Below are 18,931 nucleotides of genomic sequence, written 5' to 3'. Positions count from 1 at the left end.
ATTTCGCCTAGGGCGTCAAATTGGCTAGAAACGGCCCTGCGTGCAGGCTTTAAACAGCTTTACGTCTCTCCGTCAGATAACCCCATGTGCGTGATGCACCATTACTGGTAGGCAGGCTATTTCCCTAAACCTCCACACAGCTCGTATATTTTTCCGCCAAGGGATGAGAACGTAATGATTACGAAAACGATTATTTATTTTTGATACATTTTATTTCAGTTAGTTTTTCAATAACTGTTGTTAGTTTCGTTTCGTTTTAGTTTTTCAATTATTTTGACGTTTTTATTTTATTTCAGTTTACGAAATTGTTTATTTCATCAATCGTTTTAGTCTTAGTCTTAGTTTTCGTTTACGAAAATAACCTTGCTACCAAGACAAAATAGCATACACACACATCCAACACTAATTTCCAAGCAACTTTTGTTTTGTTATGCTGAAATATACAAATCAATGAGCGTGTAAGTTCAACCAATTGATGGGAGAGCTGAAACAAATGTAAAGCGTATTTATTTCATGAGACTGATGAATAAACCATAGAGCACACTGATGGAGGTGTTTCTGGTGAAATCTTCATAGCTAATGTCATGGCATGCATTATATTAATGCATGAGCTGCCAGAGAGTGAGTTGTTCAAATATTGTAGTCTTGGCTGAAGAAATAGCTTGATGTGTGTGTCGTTCCCCAGAGGAAATGGATTCCTTTGCTTTCTTTTTCTGAGTGAGGCAGATATAACTCTGACAATAAAAGAAAAATGAAAACGTAACTCTCAGTTGCATTCGTCTGTACTTCTTAGTTGAGGTAGTTCACCAACACACACACAGCCAAAAAAAGATATTTAAGATTAAGATATTAATACAACTGACAGATTCTATCAAGCTCCAAATATAATTAAATGGATCCTAAAAGTAGTTTATACAACTTATTATGCACTATATTTCAAGTCTTCTTAAATACTAACTTTTTTAAGAAACGGACTGACATTTTTAACGTAATCCACTGGAAAACTTCTGCTAGAGAACAAATCACTGACATCAAACTATGAGCAATATGTATTGAGGGGCCAGATTTGAATATACACAATGATAAATGAGATTTATTGAATAAAGACCACCAGATGTTTAATTGCGTCCAGCAACAAAACAGCATCTCTGTGCTGTGTGTGTAAATGCATGCGTGCTTGATTCATCCTTATAATGGCTCATATGAGTTGATGTGTAAGGCTGAGCTCATTCATTGCCCCCAAAGCCTTTCAGATGTATCCTAGTGGAACTTGCTCTAAATTAGACCGAGTGGAAATCCATAAATAAAGATGCTCATCTTGTACTTTCTTCTGCAGCCCAACTCTCACTAGAGAGTCACAATTCTTGCTCACTTCCTCATCTTCTAGACCAGACTACATTATTCTTCACTCTTTTTTAATTACATTCATTGTCCATGCTCCAATTGATTAGTGCTGTTTTTTTAAGGTGAAGTCATGCTTAGGGTTAGAAAAAAAAATTGAACATTAAGTATTAAAGTACTCGCCTATGTCCCTATGGGCATGAATGATGCTTCAAATCATTTGGCTTATTGAAAAGAGGTATCCTATTACTTTTCTAAGCCATTAGAATTATAATTTTCACCTGCCACATGATAAAACAGACAAATAACAACAACGCTCTAGTAACCACTCAGACCACCCTAGCAATGAGATGACATAAACACTCAGTTACTACCAAGAACACTTTAGCAACCACATAAATGCTCTAGTAATCACCCAGAAATCTTTAGCAACCTCATAACACTCAGTGCTCTAGTACCAACCAAGAACACCCTAGCAACTACATGGCAACATCCTAGTAACTATCACAACCACCTATAGTACCCTAACAACCATATAGCAACACCCTAGTGACTACGCAAACACACAGCAACACCCTATTAACACCCTAGCAACCGCATAGCAATGCCCTAGCAACTATCAGAACACCCTAGCAAACACATAACAATGCTGTGGTAACCACCCAGAACACCCTCACAACCTGGAATGCCCAAACACATAGCATTGTGGGAGCTTCTGCATGGGCAAACCTATTGTAACCATAAACAGCTGCGTTTTCCAAAATGCATCGCACGCCTAAGTTGATTAAAGTGACCATTAGTGCCTATGAGTTCTGTGAACTAGGTTTATGATGCTTTTGGAACACTCCCAAAACTAGGTTAGCAACCCTATATAGCAATGCCCTAGCTACCAGCCAGAACACAACCACTTCAGAACCACTAAAAACACCCTATAAACAATAAGGTGAATCAAGAATGTGTGAAATTGTGGCAGCAAATTTTACATGGGCAGACCAAGCAACTAGTGAGGATACCCTAGCAAATGCACAGCAACACCCCGTACACACTCAGAACACCCTAACAACCACATAGGACACTGGCAGAAACTTTTACTGAAAAATGTAAAAATTGTTTTTTAGTTCAACCTTTCTTGAAATTATTTTATTTTCATACCTCTCTCAGTTTTGTTCTTTAGCTGACCCTTTGGTCCTCCCTCTCATCTTCCTCTCTCTTTCTTTTGGTTTGACTGAAGTGCGCTTTGAAACTCAATCAAACTGCGCTGACAGATGACATGACAGCCGAGAGTTTCTCTTTCTGAGCCAAACTAATTACGCTGTCTGTCATTAATGAGAGCAGCACCACGTCACTCTTTGATTACACACACTCTATGAACAATTTCTTCCTGCAGATCTGTTTGATCAAAGAAAACAAACACGAGAGGAAGAGAAAAAGAGAGAGAGAGAGAGAGTGTGACAAAGACAGAGAGAAGGGCTGTGTACAAAGAAGTGCTCAGTAATCACTGTCACATTTTAGCACAGCTAAATGATTTCAAGGTAAACGCAAGCAGCCCTTTCAGTAAAGAATAACAACAGCAACTAAACCTGAGCAACAAAATCAGACGAAAGCAAGCTATTTAGGACAGTTAACACCCCTCCTCTTGCATTTATTGACTTGACTTGCATTTATTTTTATTTTTTTTTAATATTTAATCCTACTATACTACAATGTGTTCCTTATACTCAGCATAAATTTCCAGGGTCATGCTGTTGTGTGCCCACTATTAAAAAAATATCAAATATAATACTGTCTAAAAGTCGAAAATCTTACTGGAGTCAGTAAGTTTTTAATAATAATAATAATAATAATAATAATAATAATAAAATGTGTTTAATCAAAGTATAATAAATAGATCAAAAGTGACAGTTAAGTCATTTACAATGCTATAAAAGATGTCTATATCAAATAATATAGAAATCATATTCTATATCAAAATGCTGTGCCGTTTCTGTTTATTAAAGAAAAAAACATACCACGGTTTCCACAAAAAATATAAAATAGCACAATTGTTTTCAACATGTAAGAAATGTTTCTTGAGCAGCAAATCAGCATATTAGAATTATTTCTGAAGGATCATGTGACACTGAAGACTGGTGTAATGGCTGCGGATAATTCAGCTTTAAATCACAGGAATAAATACATTTTAAAATATATTAAAGTAGAAAACTGTTATTTTAAAATTTTATAATATTTCATAAATTACTATATTTTTGATCAAATAAAAGCACAAGAGACTTTTTTTTTTTCAAAAAACATTAATTAAATCCTTCCAACCACAATCACGTTTTATTTAAAAAGATATTTTCCCATTTTTTCTTATATCTGATTTTTACATGTGCTATTTCTCAATGCATCTATCAAATTAATGAATATTGAGGTTAATCTAAACATGGCATTTTGTGTCTAGATAAGCATTAAGTTGTATACAGTCATTAAGCATATGCTCACTGAGATTTGTCAACATTCTGGTGACCTGGTGAAGCTTGGATGTTCTGATCCCATCAAAGGTGATACTTGAGTTAAAGGTTTGAGAACCACTGAACTAAATTATTTTACTCAACTCTAAATGACAGATAATTATTTGACAGTCCAGGCTGAACTCAATACCATAGTCCTTTCACAGCCTTAACCAGAAATAAACAACCTATTACAAAACACCACCAACAAACCTGAAAACAGCCTGCACAAAACCAAGCGTGGAGGTGTAAACCACATTAAACCCGAACAAGAAAGTGGGCTGCTCGCTAATTGGTGCTGTGACTAAAAAAAGGGCCCTTCCATTTCGAATCCTGTGACCTCCCATCCGTTTGTAACATAACAACATATTGTTCCGACCAGCGAGCAATTTTCTCTCCCCATCTTTTTTTTTCCCCCTTTCAATAAAGCCCAATAAAGACAACTATAATAATCTCAAGGGGGAAATTGAACGTGGTCGTTTTTTCTCGTCTCCATGGCAACAAGTATTTTCCCCCATCGCCTCACCCAACAGAGAGTGTATTGCTCATGAACTCATGAGGAGTTGGTGAGAAAGTGATTCTTGGTGTGAAAAAGCAAGTTGCCATTTCAGTAACAAGGTTAAGAGTGAATAGAAGGAGTCACATTGGGGAAGGAAGTAAAGATGAGGACATTTTATTATTGGAATTTTGTGGAAAGATGGCAGCACGCTATGATTCGGCCCACTATGAATTATAAATGAGGACATTCGGTCGTAGTTTTGGATGTGCATGTCCATGTGTTTGAGAAATCTCTGTTTGCATGTCGGGGTGCGTGTGTGTTAGAAATGTCTTATGGGTGATATGTACAGTTGGCTGAGAGTGCAATAACAGGCTGCTGATGGGGCTGACGGAAACCATCAGGATCAAACTGACTAGTGAAGCAGAGATACAGCCGAGGGGACTGACACAACACAAACGTCAGCCAACAGAATACACACAACAGTCTAAACTCTGCATACAAGCTAAACCTGCTACAGACTACACATTTCATACCATGAACTACACATTATTCTGAAAAAACTAAACAAAAACAAAAAACACTGTGGCAGTGCAGTGTTTGTTATAAACAACCCAATTTTCCTCAGATGAACGCTAATGAACATAATGCACGGCATAGCCTTACAGCAGCCAATCAGAATACACCTCAATAAAGACCAAACCAAGGAAAACAAGATGAAAAGAAGAAATGTGGAAAATCAAATGTGGAAAATTGACTTCAAAGAGAAAGGAAAACTTGAAATCGCATCATATGACCCCTTTAAAGAGTTGGGAGAGTTCAAAGGAAGGTCCATCATACATTTCTTATAACTAAAGCATAAGAAAAGAAAAAAGTGACCAGATTTCCAGTTCAGTGGTCAATATATTGCTGACATTTCCAGTGCTCTTAATTATGAATGAATTAAGGTTTTGTGTATTTTGATCATGGTAGATCATACTCTGTCATACTGCATACTGTAATTATCTTTAATCACCATCACATATTTACAGTAAACACTGTTACTAATGGCTGGATGTTGCTTTAAACAAAAGTTTTACGGCTTTTGCCAAATTTTAAAAACATTGACAGACCATTTAAAATGTATATTACCATTCAAACGTCAGTAAGATGGGTTCAGGACAATTTTCTTTCTATTCATCAATTAATCTTTAAAAAATGTATCACATTTTCCACAAAAACATTAAGCAGCACAACTGTTTTAAACATTGATAATGATCTTTGTTTTCCATCTTTGACTGAATTTTAAGAACATTAACAGATCATTTAAAATGATTTTGTTCATTTTAACAGAAAAGAAAAAACAAGACAATTTTCATCTGTAGTGGTACATAGGATTATGCGCAATCTCACTGTCTCTAAATTTACAGGCATGTGTGTGTGCGCGGGCGTTTTTGTGACATATGAGGACACAAATTTGTATAATGACATGGGGTATGACATAGGTATTACAAGGAGACTTATGAGGACATTACATGTCCCCATTTTTCAAAACGCTTATAAATCATACAGAGTGAGTTTTTTTGAGAAAGTAAAACTGCACAAAGTTTCCTGTAAGGGGTAGGGTTAGGTGTAGGGTTGGTGTAGGGCAATAGCACATACAGTTTGTACAGTATAAAAATCATTACGCCTATGGAATGTCCCCACAATTCACAAAAACAAACGTGTGTGTGTGTGTGTGTGTGTGTGTGTGTGTGAGAGAGAGAGAGCGGGAAAGCCAAATGACGCAGAAGTAACTAAAGCTCAATATTTTCATACAAAATAAAACTTCATACAAACCTCGGCTCATGGCACTCTCTTTATGAAGTGTGAAAAACTATGAGGGCTTTTTACAATATATGCTATATATCACATGCTGTCTTTTCGCAGCTAATAGACAGCTGATAAACAGCTAACAGCCTCAATGATCTTCAGACAGGGAAATAAATAAATTTTCTTCATATATTTTTTCATTTAGATCATTGTAGAAGACACAAAACATCGCCCTCACAGGGGAACATCTAACATATGTTAGCAATAAATTAATGTAAAATTGCATAACTAGTTGAGCTCCTAATCCTCAGGAAAACTAAAACACCAATTATAAAAATGGAAATAAAAAACAACAACAACAACAACTAGGAAATGGAAACAAATTAGGTAAGGAAACAAAGCCATACAAAACCACAATCCACTCAATGCAAATCCAATTGTGTAGATTAAGCATTAGCAGAAGCTTAGCATTTTCAGGTCAAAAGGTGAATAATCTGATGAGACTGACACTGTACTCACACTAGGCATAGTTGCCTTGAACCGAGCCCGAGCGCGATTATCCCTTACGTCGTGTACAAGCAGGGCCGTCCTTAGTGGGGTGCAACTGGTGCAGCCCGCTCCCTACCTCGCACTGGGCCCCACATCAGTTAAGGACAGCCCTGTGTACGAGATAACAGGGAGAAAACCACTTTCGCTAATAGACTGCCTAATAAATTTATCATTTATGCCATGCAGCGATTTTCACTTGCATGTATCAGAGGATTATTACGGAGGTAGCTGGCGTTAATGAAAGAATTTGCAGCTTTACTCGCAAACTACAATTCGTGTTCATCAATAAGGTGAAAACCAGACCCCTTATAAACTTAAATATACTTGATTTAATTAAATTAATTGAAAAGTATACTGTAGTAGTAGTAATAGAAGATGTTTGCGGTCATAATGATGACACTAGCGCACACAAAATAGTAGCTGTTCCGTGCTCCGGCACGGTAAGCGATCACACTACATGCGTACCGCGCCCGAGCCCAACTGAACCGTGCTCTATCCCACCTCTTCAAAGCGAGCCAGGCAGGGACGGCTAAACGAACCGTGCCCGGGCGCGGTACGGAGCAATCACACTAGTCAAGCGAACCGGGCTTTGGCGGTCAAATGTGCTCGGCACGGTTCAGATCACCTAGAGTGAGTACACCCTGACACAAATCTTGCTCTCTCTGTGTCATTCTTCCATCTCCTCAGTCTCTCAGCATTAGCTCTGATGTGCAGGTCAGTTTAACTTTTTAATACCTCACAGGTTAATAGACTTAGATCTCTGTGCTCTTTTAATAGGAGGAGGGCAGATGTGTTAGGAAAGAATCTACCTCTAGCACTCTAGCAGAAGATTAATAATAAGGGAGGGGGGAAAGGTAAACTTTTTTTTTTTAGTGTTAAACAACACTCTGATGAGAGGACTGCTTTTGAATATCAAGCTGTAAATGTGAGTTTAAATATACAGTCAAACCAAAAATTATTCAGACACCAGATATAATTTTTGAATTTTTTTTACTAGTGGGTGCAGGACACTATAGTTAATTTATGTAAGTGAGGATAGCAAAATAAAGTAAACTGTGACATATTATACCCAAAAATTCTTCATACAGTGGACTACCAGTAAAATTGATACAAATTTGGGACCAAAAATTATTCAGAAACTTTGACCTGACCATGTTTTGCTTAAGTGTTATCTGACATTATCAAGATGAGTTTGTTCAGACACAAGAACTCTGAATTCTTGTCATATTTTATTACCATTTTCTAAACTATAGCAAATAAACTGTGATAATGTGTGAAATGTTGAAGGTGTCTGAATAAATTTTGGTTTGACTGTATAAGTGTATTATGAGTGAGGCATCATATTACAAACTGAAGATTAGATTTAAAGGGACAGTTCACCCAAAAATGAAAATTCTATCATTATTTACTTAAACTCATATTGTTCCAAACCATCATGACTTTCATTAAGATTCACTGAAAAACCCTCCAACATATTAAGTGATTTATATACACTACTGTTTGGGGTCTGTAAGATTTTTTTTTCATGTTTTTGAAAGAAGTATTTTATGCTCAACAAGACTGCATTTGTTTGATACAGTAAAAATACAGTAAAACAGTCATAATGTGAAATATTATTACAATTTAAATGTTTTCTATTTCAATATATTTTAAAATGTATTTTATTCCTTTGATGGCAAAGCTGAATATTAGAAATAGAAATATTTTGTAACACTCTAAATGTCTTTACTGTTGTCACGCTCTTGTGAAGGGAGGCGCACGAAGACTAAGGTAATTCAAATAACATTTAATAGTAATCCAAGATGATGAAGATTCATAAAAAACACAGGGTAACACAAGCAGCATACACAACTAATAACAGGCAGCTAACTGAACTGAAAGGGTCACTTAAGTAGGGTGGGATAACGAGGGTCAGACAGGTGAGGATGATAACTAAACAAACACAGGTGAACTGAATGAACTAATCAAAGGATGACAGAAACTAAATGGAAACACAAAAAAAGTCCATGACTGTGAAAACTGTCACTTCTGATCAATTTAATTTGCAGTTGAATAAAATTATTAATTTCCTTCCAAAAACAAAATCTTACTGACTCCAAACTTTTAAACGATAATCTATACAGTCTATTATTGACAAACCTGGTTTGAATATGCGCAAATAGAAATGAGACAATGACAACTCAGTCAGGTTCCTCACACAAAGCTATCATATGGCTTCAGAAGACTTCAAATATAGAACATGAGTCATATGGCCTTTTTAATGGTGCATGTTTTGTCACTTTTGATATATGGAAAAGACAAGATTGTCCTTTCTATTTTTGTTTTCCATGGAAGAATTTAAATCATACAGCTTTGGAACACACTACCACAAACACATGACAGAATTTTCATTTTTTGAAAGAAGTATTCCTTTAATTCCCACAGTCTGGCTTTAAAAAAAATCCCTCTGCTTTTCTGCTGATTTAGTGGTGTGATTAAACAGAAGCCAAATGCGAAACACCAATCGAGCAAACAGCTGCTCTAGATTTCGTGTGTGAGTGCAATCAGATCTGCAAAACAGGAATCAACGCACAATTCTCCAAAAGGCTTTCACACTCACGCATTCTCTAATTTTTTTTTATCACTTTCCTACTATAAAAAAATGTTGGTAATGTGTTTGGTTGCCAGAGCTCCTGAAGCAAAACCCATTGAGAAACACTGTTATTAGGTCCTTGTGTTGCAGAGATATAACCAGAGCTCTTGGTCTCTGTTTGGTCTCTGCAAGAGGCGCTTGAGTGGCAGGACTGTTAACGTGTTATGACACTTCGGAAAGCCACTGTGCCCTGCGTATGATGACTACAGACACAAGCCTCTCTGCAGAGAAAGGAAGAGTGAGAGAGAAAGTAAAGAGAAAGGGATGAAGGATAGGAGAGGTAAGAGAAAGAGGGATGAGTCAGTAGATAAAGGAAGAGAGGAGGGTGTAATAGTCTTTTGTTTCCCGTGGCTGTTGGGTTTCAAAGCAGCTCTTGTGACATCATTACCCCGTTTGTACTGTACACCTCTCAGTCTGTCCCTGCAGCTATAGCTTTCATCATGGCATCCAAATGGCCCATAAAACCCAAGGACACAAACTGACAGAAATACATGAACACGCTTTCTCGTGCTGTCATTCTTTAACACACAAATACACAGAGTGAGAGAAGAATAAATAGGGATGGTTAGAAAGTCCATGCTTTTTCGAAGGCTGCAAATTTTCAATAATGCAAATGCATTTAAATTCTCATTACTAGTCCTCCATACCTCCATAGCGTAGGACAAAACCTGAGAGGAAATGCCGATAAAATGCCAAAAGTGGAATTGTTCTAATACAAAGCCTCTGCGCATGAAAAACTCTTTGTAGGTTCCCCACTGAATATCAGAATTCAGGAATAATATGAGAGAAGTGTTTGGTAGAATGCTACAGTATGTGTTATTTATGATTCTCTCAGATTGTGAGAACATATTACCATAACAATAAACTTATATCAAGAGTCTTAATACATAACTCTCGGCTCACATGCCTACAATGCTGTAGCTCTTATTTTGTGTTCCATTCAAAGTCAAATGTGGGATATACCTACTTGATATCTACCGCTTCCAACCATTTAGTGTTTTGTTGTCGGATACTCACAAGATAAACATAGTACTTTTTTTACGATTCTGCCATACAAAGGCAAAAAGGCAAATCATACACCAGCATCACAACAGAATTTGCATTCACGTTTCTGTTGTTCGGCAGTCATTCAGTTGGAAGCCACACAATCAGGAATTTTGAAAGATTTCCCCATGCATATTTCGCAGTGTGTTCAAGTTGGCAAAGAGGATTCGGTGACACTTTACAATAAGGTTCATTAGTTAACATTAGTTAACTACTTTAGTTAACATGAACTAAGAATGAACAATACTTCTACATCATTTATTAATCGTAGTTAATGTTAATTTCAACATTTACTAATGTGATATTAAAATCAAAAGTTGTGCTTGTTAACATTAATGCACTGTGAATTAACATGAACAATGAACAACTCTACTTTCCTTAACTAACATTAACAAAGATTAATAAATACTATAATAAACGTATTGTTCATTGTTCAATCATGTTTGTTATTAACTAACATTAACTAATGGAACCTTATTGTAAAGTGTTACCGAGGATTCATATTGACAAACACAAAGCTGCTTGTTTTGAAAGTGACTTCTCTGTGAGTTGTGCTTCATATGCACATTGTGCACAGAACTCACTTTCAAACAAAGCCGTTTTCTTTTGGTCAACATAGTGAATCCACATGACCAACTTGAACCTGTTGAGAAATCTTGAAATTTCTAATCACGTGGATTTCTACTGAAATGACTGGATTTCACCTGTGAAAATTTGCTGGATAACAATAAATGTGCACCTAAAAAATTATGCCAGTAGCTACTGTAGGACAATTAGTTGGCTAAAGCCGAATGCACACTGTATGATTTTGGACACATTTTGGCCATCTGAGACAAATTTTACAAATCATAAAAGATTCCTCTGATCCTAAGACAAAATCTGTTTGACATGTTTGCCAACAGCCAATTAATGACAATTGCAATCAAATTTGACCTACAATGAAATTGTACCAGTGTCATCGGTTTTGACGCACAGTCCTGCAGTATGGCTTCTCCTGTGATGGTGCCAAATTAAGAACCATTAGGAGCACAGAACCTGATGATGCAATTAGTGCGACAACAACCTTTTTTTTCTTTTTCACATTTTTCTTTTAAAGACAAGACATGCTCAAATGTAGAGATTGTTTTGTTTGCTAGCCACCTTTTCAATTCCGTGTGTGAATTCAGCTCATCTTCACCGAACATGTATTGATGGAAAACTTTGGATGAGTCTTGCGTATGTCCATTTTAACAAGTCTTGACTGTTGTATAGTCTGACATTAATAACAACTGAGATCCCACAGTGTGACCTGGCTTAGAGCTGGGATCATATTTTTGCAGTCTGACAAGCAACAATAGTAAAAGACTATAATAAATCATTCAGTGTGCACCCAGCTTAACTTAAACTTAAAAGTTTGCATACACACAGATGAGAAAATTAAGTTATATATATTTATATATATTTCAAAACAATCAAAGATTTAAAATACAAAATGGGCGTTTTTCAAATGTGCATCTTGGAAATAAAAGAAATATGTTAACTTGGTCACTGGTCTAGAGCATTTCAGCCTGTTTGCGGTGTTTGATTATCTGCTGAGTAGTTTAGCTGAGTGGTCAAATGCTGGGGATATTTGTATCGTAGTATAATCTAAAGCGGGCTTGCCTGGAGTACTGAAATTTAATTAAGAGCCCCATGTAGGGAAATTGATCAAACAGACCTGACAACAAGTGCAAACAGCTGTGACAGCTATGAAGGTCTATGTAATTACATCAAATTTATACTGAACACAGAATGACTTGCTTCTAGTAACAGCCTTTTGATGCAAAATCTGGTACACTGTTTATGCAAAACCGAAAACTTAAAATCCATGAAACATGAATTACTTTATAAAAATGAACAAAACCCATTAATTTATACCATAAAGGGCAAGTGTCTTTCACCAAATATGTATTTATTTCCTCAAACAGTCTTAATGAACCACATGCAATTGATAATTGATGTCAGTTCTGCACCTCATCTTTCCAGGTTGCATTGCAGAATGAAGACAGAGTATCAGGAAGAACCACAATGTTTTTATCGCTGAATAGCGATTTAGCCTAATGAGCTTCACAAGTCTCGTCAATGAGGTGTGAAATCAAGAGTTTATAAAAAATGGTAAATTAGTTTTTAATTTCATTGTTGCAAACACGGCAGAGAGCCGTGTTTGTAATTGCCAAACAACCCGAAACAGCAGATTCAGAGAGACATGCTGATTTTGATGAGTTTAACTTGTTTGCATTGATTCCTGAAAGTTTTTGTGCATCACAAGTGCCACCAGTGCAGAGAAAATATTATTTTCATAACCTAGATAACACCCCGGAACATGGGGAGAAAAGAAGCGACTAATCATTTTTCGCAAATGAGGTAATTATTTTGGGTTAATGGACTGAAATGCTTAAAGCCAAGAGGCCTTGCTGTCTAAAATACTGGCACATTTTCTCTGTTTATAATAACTAATTTATAATTTAATCATGAAAACAACTCATTAACAATAATTTGAATAATGCACAGTTCCAAGTGGTACATATCATATAATATCGGCTAATTAGAATTATTAAGCAAGCATTTAAATGGCCTGTTACTTTTGGATCCAATGGAAAGTGCCATTTTACTTGCTCTTAATGGTATTTTTTTTATTTAGTCAATTTATTTTAATGACTTCTCTACAGATGCCGTCAATGCGCAAATCATCTACTCTTCCGTTCTTCCCATTCTAAGGTCCCGACATTCCTTTTCAAACAAAATATAGCTAATATGAAGCACGTACATGCACGCAAAATAATAATCTACCTAAATTACCATGTCTTCATCCCTCTCATTCACTCCCATTTACTCGGTGTCCGTGGAGACACTGCTGAGCCAATGCTCTTTGAAGTCTTCCTTCAGGCTCCTTTTCAAATATCACCCGTTTTGTGGAAGCAATTGAATTTTCCTTGGCAGTGGTGTGTTAAACATTAACCCCGCCAGACCCATTGATATTCCGAACAAGGCGCTCCGAGTTACTGTTCCTTTCTTCCCAAACTCCAGCCCCAGTTCCCAGAGCACAGTCAGCACATTGGATGGGCTTTAGAGTCTGTTTCTCACTGCGCTGGATTCAGTGTATATTACAGCTCTTTAAAAAGGACTTCAGTTAGAGCCGAGCGATGCTACTTTTAACATCAAAAAGCTGGGGCGTTAAATCCATTTTTCTGGCAGGACGGACACTGCTCGGCCATTAGAGATCTGACTACAGAAAACCACTCTGGATAATGGTGTGAGCTGTAAAGTGCTTAATACCCACAGGTCAGTATTCAGGTCCTGTGATGATTCCATGTCTTTGGTTACATTGGATTAAATTTGACTGGTCAACATGAACCAATGGGCAAAATGAGATTACAGCCCTATACTAGTTTTCTAAACGATGTTTGAGTTACAATTCTTATCACTCAACATTTGTGAATCCATGTACCAATTCGGGCGGGACTACAGAGAGTTTCTATATGTGGGTATTATATGGGATGTGGTGGCATGCATCATGTATGACGTTCATATCTTTTAATGATATAATTTTTGTTTTTCATAAAAACCTTATTTAAATAAACTTCATATTAGTTTCTATAGAAGTGGCTGCTTTTTATAAACACACCTAAGTGAGCAGAGACATCTAGGCAAGTATCTTACCTAATGCTGATATTTAAATGGCCAGTCTTGGCAGTTTCCTTATTAATTTAGATGAATTTTTTTCATCAGATACTGTCCATATTGAAAGGTACAGCATGCAGAAGATTTGTGCACAAATGGTTGCTCAGGCTGATCAAAAAAAACACATGAGGAGAAGTGTTGGGGTACAATATCAGCAATCAAAGATATTTGCATTTGCACAGGATTAGATTTCTCAGAAGACCGTTGAGTTTGCGGAAAACTGGATCATTTGCTCTGGAATTTTGACAGAGGTTGTGTGAGAAAAACACAGACTTGGCAGATTCAGACGGCATTAAAATCACAAAGTATGTCTGGAAAACAAATTTCTCTAACGCCCTCAGGGAAAACTAGTTCCATCTGGATAGGGCTTATGATGGGGTTACAACAACAAATCAAATGGGGGGAAAAACTTATTAATTATTCATCAGTATTATTTTAGTATTGTTTACATACTATTATAGTATATATTAATATTTTCAATTGAGCTTTTATTTTTACATTTTATTTTTTTTTTTCAGTTTCTTTTTATTTGAAGTTTTGGTAATTTAATGTTCTTTTTACATTTTAACAAATTTTAACCATTTCTTTAAATAGCTGTATTTAACTTTTATTTAAGTTTTAGTGTTAGAAATTTTAGTACTTAAACTTATTTCAGTTAGTTGCCAGAGCAACATTTAAAATATTTTAAAATATTTTTCATCTTATATTTATTTTTTTTATTCTATGACAGATTTCTTACAATTACTGAAAGTGATTTTTAATAGCAACATTTTATTCGTGCCCCAGAATCATTATGGGAACACAGTTTTTTTTTTTTTAATCTTTTTTTAAATGTTATACGTCTTAAATTTGCTCAAATATGCAAATAAATATTACAATGTTTTTTTCTGTTCTAAAAACCCTACTCTCTAAAGACTGTAAATGTAACAACAAGTATTAATTTACTTTACTCAATCTACATGCCTAAACCAAATGCAAATAGTTTACTTAAAAATTTCAATATACAGTATCATACACAATATACACTTATATATTTGCATAATGTTTAAAGACAGCATATAATCAAAAGAAATAATTGACAATCAATTAAGAAAATAGTTGTAGCCTTACATCATGACAGGAAATCATGCACAAATCATAAACCTACAGAGAAGCAGCTAATACGGAGCATCACCAGAGAAATGTTCCCTTAGCTTCACTCTGACAGAGGTGCTTGGGTTCATGCAGCTATTGTTGGAGCACTATGTGTGTGTCTGTGTGCAATATAACAGTGACTAAAGGCATCATAAAAGCCACTGATTCTTTTGCTACAGCTCACAAAACAGCATCCTAGCATCCGTCGCTGCAGTCAGGCCGGCTGCCATAGCGATTGTAAAAGCAAAGACCCGGCAGCACAAAGGTTAGTCTGATCCCTCTCAGACAATGAAGTGAAGCTGACTTCACAGTGTGTGTGTCCGACATGGATTGTCTCCTGTATCCTCTAATCCTGTTCTCTGAGCTTCCTACCTGCCAGCGTGAGTCTCCAGTTCTATTAGACACAGGCAGCAGACAGGCTGATGGGAGCTGTTAGCATGAGACGTCCTCAGAACTACTGCAGCGAACAGACAAAATCGGAAAATAATCCTTTGTGTCTGCTGTCTCAAAGCTGCTTTTTCTCAACTGTTATACACTTATATATTGATATATGACTAGTATGTAAGTTTGTATGTAATGTATATGTAAGTATGTATATATATATATATATATATATTTTAGAGCTCTCCATTGATTAAAGACATTTATTGACTTTGTTATAAGCTTAATTATATAATACTTATAATTAGCTTCATATATATATATATATATATATATATATATACACACGCATACATATATATTTCAAATAATGAATTTCAGTAAATGACTGTGCATAATTCTCTAATAAATATATTAATAAAAATATTTTAAATTTGGGGGTGGGCAGACCCAAAAGTTCCACCACTCAAAAAGCATTAGATAATATAATTAAGCATAATTAGTGTTGACTTTTTTTTCCTGAGTTCTGCATGCATATATACAAAAAATCGCGCGAATATGAACGTAGTTTAGCGCAGCTCGTCAGTGAACAACGGCTCTGTGTAGTTAATGCTGCTCAATGTGAAAGCACGCAGGTGATGGAGATTTACCGCTGATTACAGAACCGGCTTTACTGATAAGATGCGCGTTAAATATCGCATGCGATTAATCGTGCAGCCCTAATATATATATATATATATATATATGGTAAAGCATCTCAAACAAAAAGATAAAGGAAATGGAATGGATTGACGAAAAAACTGGCAATATTTGTTTTTGTTTTTTTTCTTTCAGTCGAAGGTGCTGGAACGCTGTAATGGAACATCCTGGGTCAATTTAACCCTCAGGTGGTTGTGTGTGTGTGTGTGTGTGTGTTTTAGTTGGCAGTTAATTAAAAATCTATTTCAGTGTGCTTCAGCTTACATCAGGAAGATGTGAGATGTTTTTTGTCTCACAAGACTATGGCTGTGGGAGGCTGTGGAGGTTCAGCACATTTAGGTCTGTAGTCGTCTGATCAAATCCTTTGGCACAACAAATTTCAAACTTTCAAAGGCAGTTATAAAACTGCTTGAGCCTGTGTGTGTGTGTGTGTGTGTGTGTGTGTGCGTGCGTGTGCGTGTACCCAGATGGGGTACTGAAAGAAATTTCATGCTGTACTACATACATGGTTCCAAATTAAGGACTTATCCACACTTCCCAATTTCTATAAAATCAGTGATTACAGATACAGAAACATCTGCTTTTGGAAACCTCATCACTGTACAACACATTTTTAATTGATAATATTCCAATATCACTTTTGATGTAAAGCTGTATTTGTGTGATGTCAGATACCAGTTTATGAGCACATACGACCATCTGGAATCTATAGCGAGTACTAGAAGTGCACATGTAATTCAATTTCACTAGGTTTCAGGTTCATCTCCTTTCTATTTTCCTACTCTCTTTTTCACTAACAAAGACTGCTGGTGTCTCAAAACAACACCAGTTTAACATTTGTTAAACTTTGGCTCACTCCAATCTCTAGTTTCCTATGACAATATCATTGAGACACAGATGACTCAATTACCTGTGGGACAATTTTGAGGTCCCGCATTAAAACATGGCTAGTTTTTATCACCAATATTGCTCTATAACACGCCTTTATGAAAGTTGTTATGAAATGTGCATACACTCTAAAAAATGCTGGATAATAATAATAATAATAATAATAATAATAATAATAATAATAATAATAATAATAATAATAATAATAATAATAATAATAATAATAATAATAATAATAATAATAATAATAATAATAATAATAATAATAATAATAATAATAATAATAATAATAATAATAATAATAATAATAATAATAATAATAATAATAATAATAAGTACAAAATTAAGGAGCATACATAAATAAATAAAGAAATAAAATAACAAAAAGGGGAGGTATTTGTAATCTTCCGCCAACTCTAATGTTTAACTCTATTTAAAAGTTATTATAATAATTGTATATAGTATTATAGTTTCCTTTCATAAACATTAGGAATGAAAGATTGAAATTGGTTTGAAGACAGAAAATAAGGCTTTGTTTTCATACACTTAAACTTGAACTCATCATTTAAAGACTAACAGATATAGTATGTGAATATAGTGAATAGTGTGGCTTTGACAGAGCATTCTGGGAATATCCAGTGAGCAAACATTTCTGTATACTGGAGCAATTTTAACAATGAAAAAATGGCTGATTCTCTGGGAAATGCACTATTCAGAGGAGATGGAAACACATCCACGAACTCACCTGATTTATTCTCTCTTTTTACTCATCCTTTTCCTGGCTGTGTTTAATTCATTCCTCATTTCCTCCATGCAGGATGTCTGTCTCACTGAAATACACAAAAAAAAAGGCTTGAGATGCCATGTGAAAAACTAAAGTCTCAGTCAATCAGTCAAGTCAGTCTAGAGTAAATTTGATAAACCAAAAAATGTGTCCCCTGCACTTTGCTATCAGGCAGTCGTACATGCTATGTTTTTTTTCAGCTAGCAGAAAGATTGTTGTGTAATATTTTTACAAAGCAATATATACGTTGAAACAACAGGATATAATTTTGTAAATTTCGGTCTTAATTTTTTTCCTATGTTCATTTGCGATTGAAAAATGGATTATAAATTTGTACTTCTCAATATACACTACCATTCAAAGGTTTGGGGTCTGTAAGCCTTTTTTTTTAATAAAAATAAATTAATACCTTTATTCAGCAAGAACACATTAAGGTGACAGTAAAGAAATGTATGATGTTGCAAAATATTTCTGTTTCATTTAAATTGTTATTTTGAACTTTATCAAAGAACCTTTTGCCATCACAGGATGGCAATTTATTTATTTATATATTAAAATAGAAAACAGTTAACTGAATTTGTAATAATATTTTGCAAACAAATAATTTGTAACTATAATATATCATCTATGCTCTACAGATTACTATATAATCTGTACTCTGACTATAATCTATGATCAGTATTCTTTGCCTAAAACATAATTTGCTCATGACAATACAAGTAGGGTACAAATAAAATAACAATGAACAAGCCATAAGTGATTTTTGGTGCATATTCTATCCCCTTCACTTCTGAGACGTTTGCTACGCCCCTGCACACAAACCCACAAAATTACAATGATTTATATAACAGTTTAATGATTTATGAGGCTCTCTGCGGGTACTAAGGGCCTATTATAAATATGTGTGACTGTATGGGTTTGTGTATGCTTACACTTTTACTAGTATAACCAAAAGATGAAACATTAAAGGGGTCATATGATGTTGCTAAAAAGAACATTAT

At 35.3% G+C, this 18,931-nt stretch overlaps 1 protein-coding gene across 6 annotated transcripts in view; it reads right to left on the bottom strand.

Annotated features, from left to right (window-relative positions):
• LOC107696491 (disks large-associated protein 1-like) overlaps positions 1–17,972 on the bottom strand; it is an 85,351-nt gene extending 67,379 nt beyond the window's left edge. For 5 of the 6 annotated variants that reach the window (XM_016496837.1, XM_016496839.1, XM_016496842.1 and 2 more), the window contains exon 1: positions 17,892–17,972. The gene's annotated coding sequence lies outside the window, so the exon portion shown is untranslated. Of the gene's footprint in view, positions 1–13,153; positions 13,190–17,891 lie in introns of those variants that run through there. The other variant, XM_016496841.1, reaches the window with a different exon arrangement.
• Positions 17,973–18,931: the final 959 nt, after the last annotated feature.

Source organism: Sinocyclocheilus anshuiensis, unplaced genomic scaffold (genome assembly GCF_001515605.1).
Source record: "Sinocyclocheilus anshuiensis isolate Anshui unplaced genomic scaffold, SAMN03320099.WGS_v1.1 scaffold931, whole genome shotgun sequence".
Lineage (NCBI taxonomy): Eukaryota > Metazoa > Chordata > Actinopteri > Cypriniformes > Cyprinidae > Sinocyclocheilus > Sinocyclocheilus anshuiensis.
The sequence above is the reverse complement of the archived record's forward strand: the minus strand, read 5'-3'. Positions and strand labels throughout refer to the sequence as shown.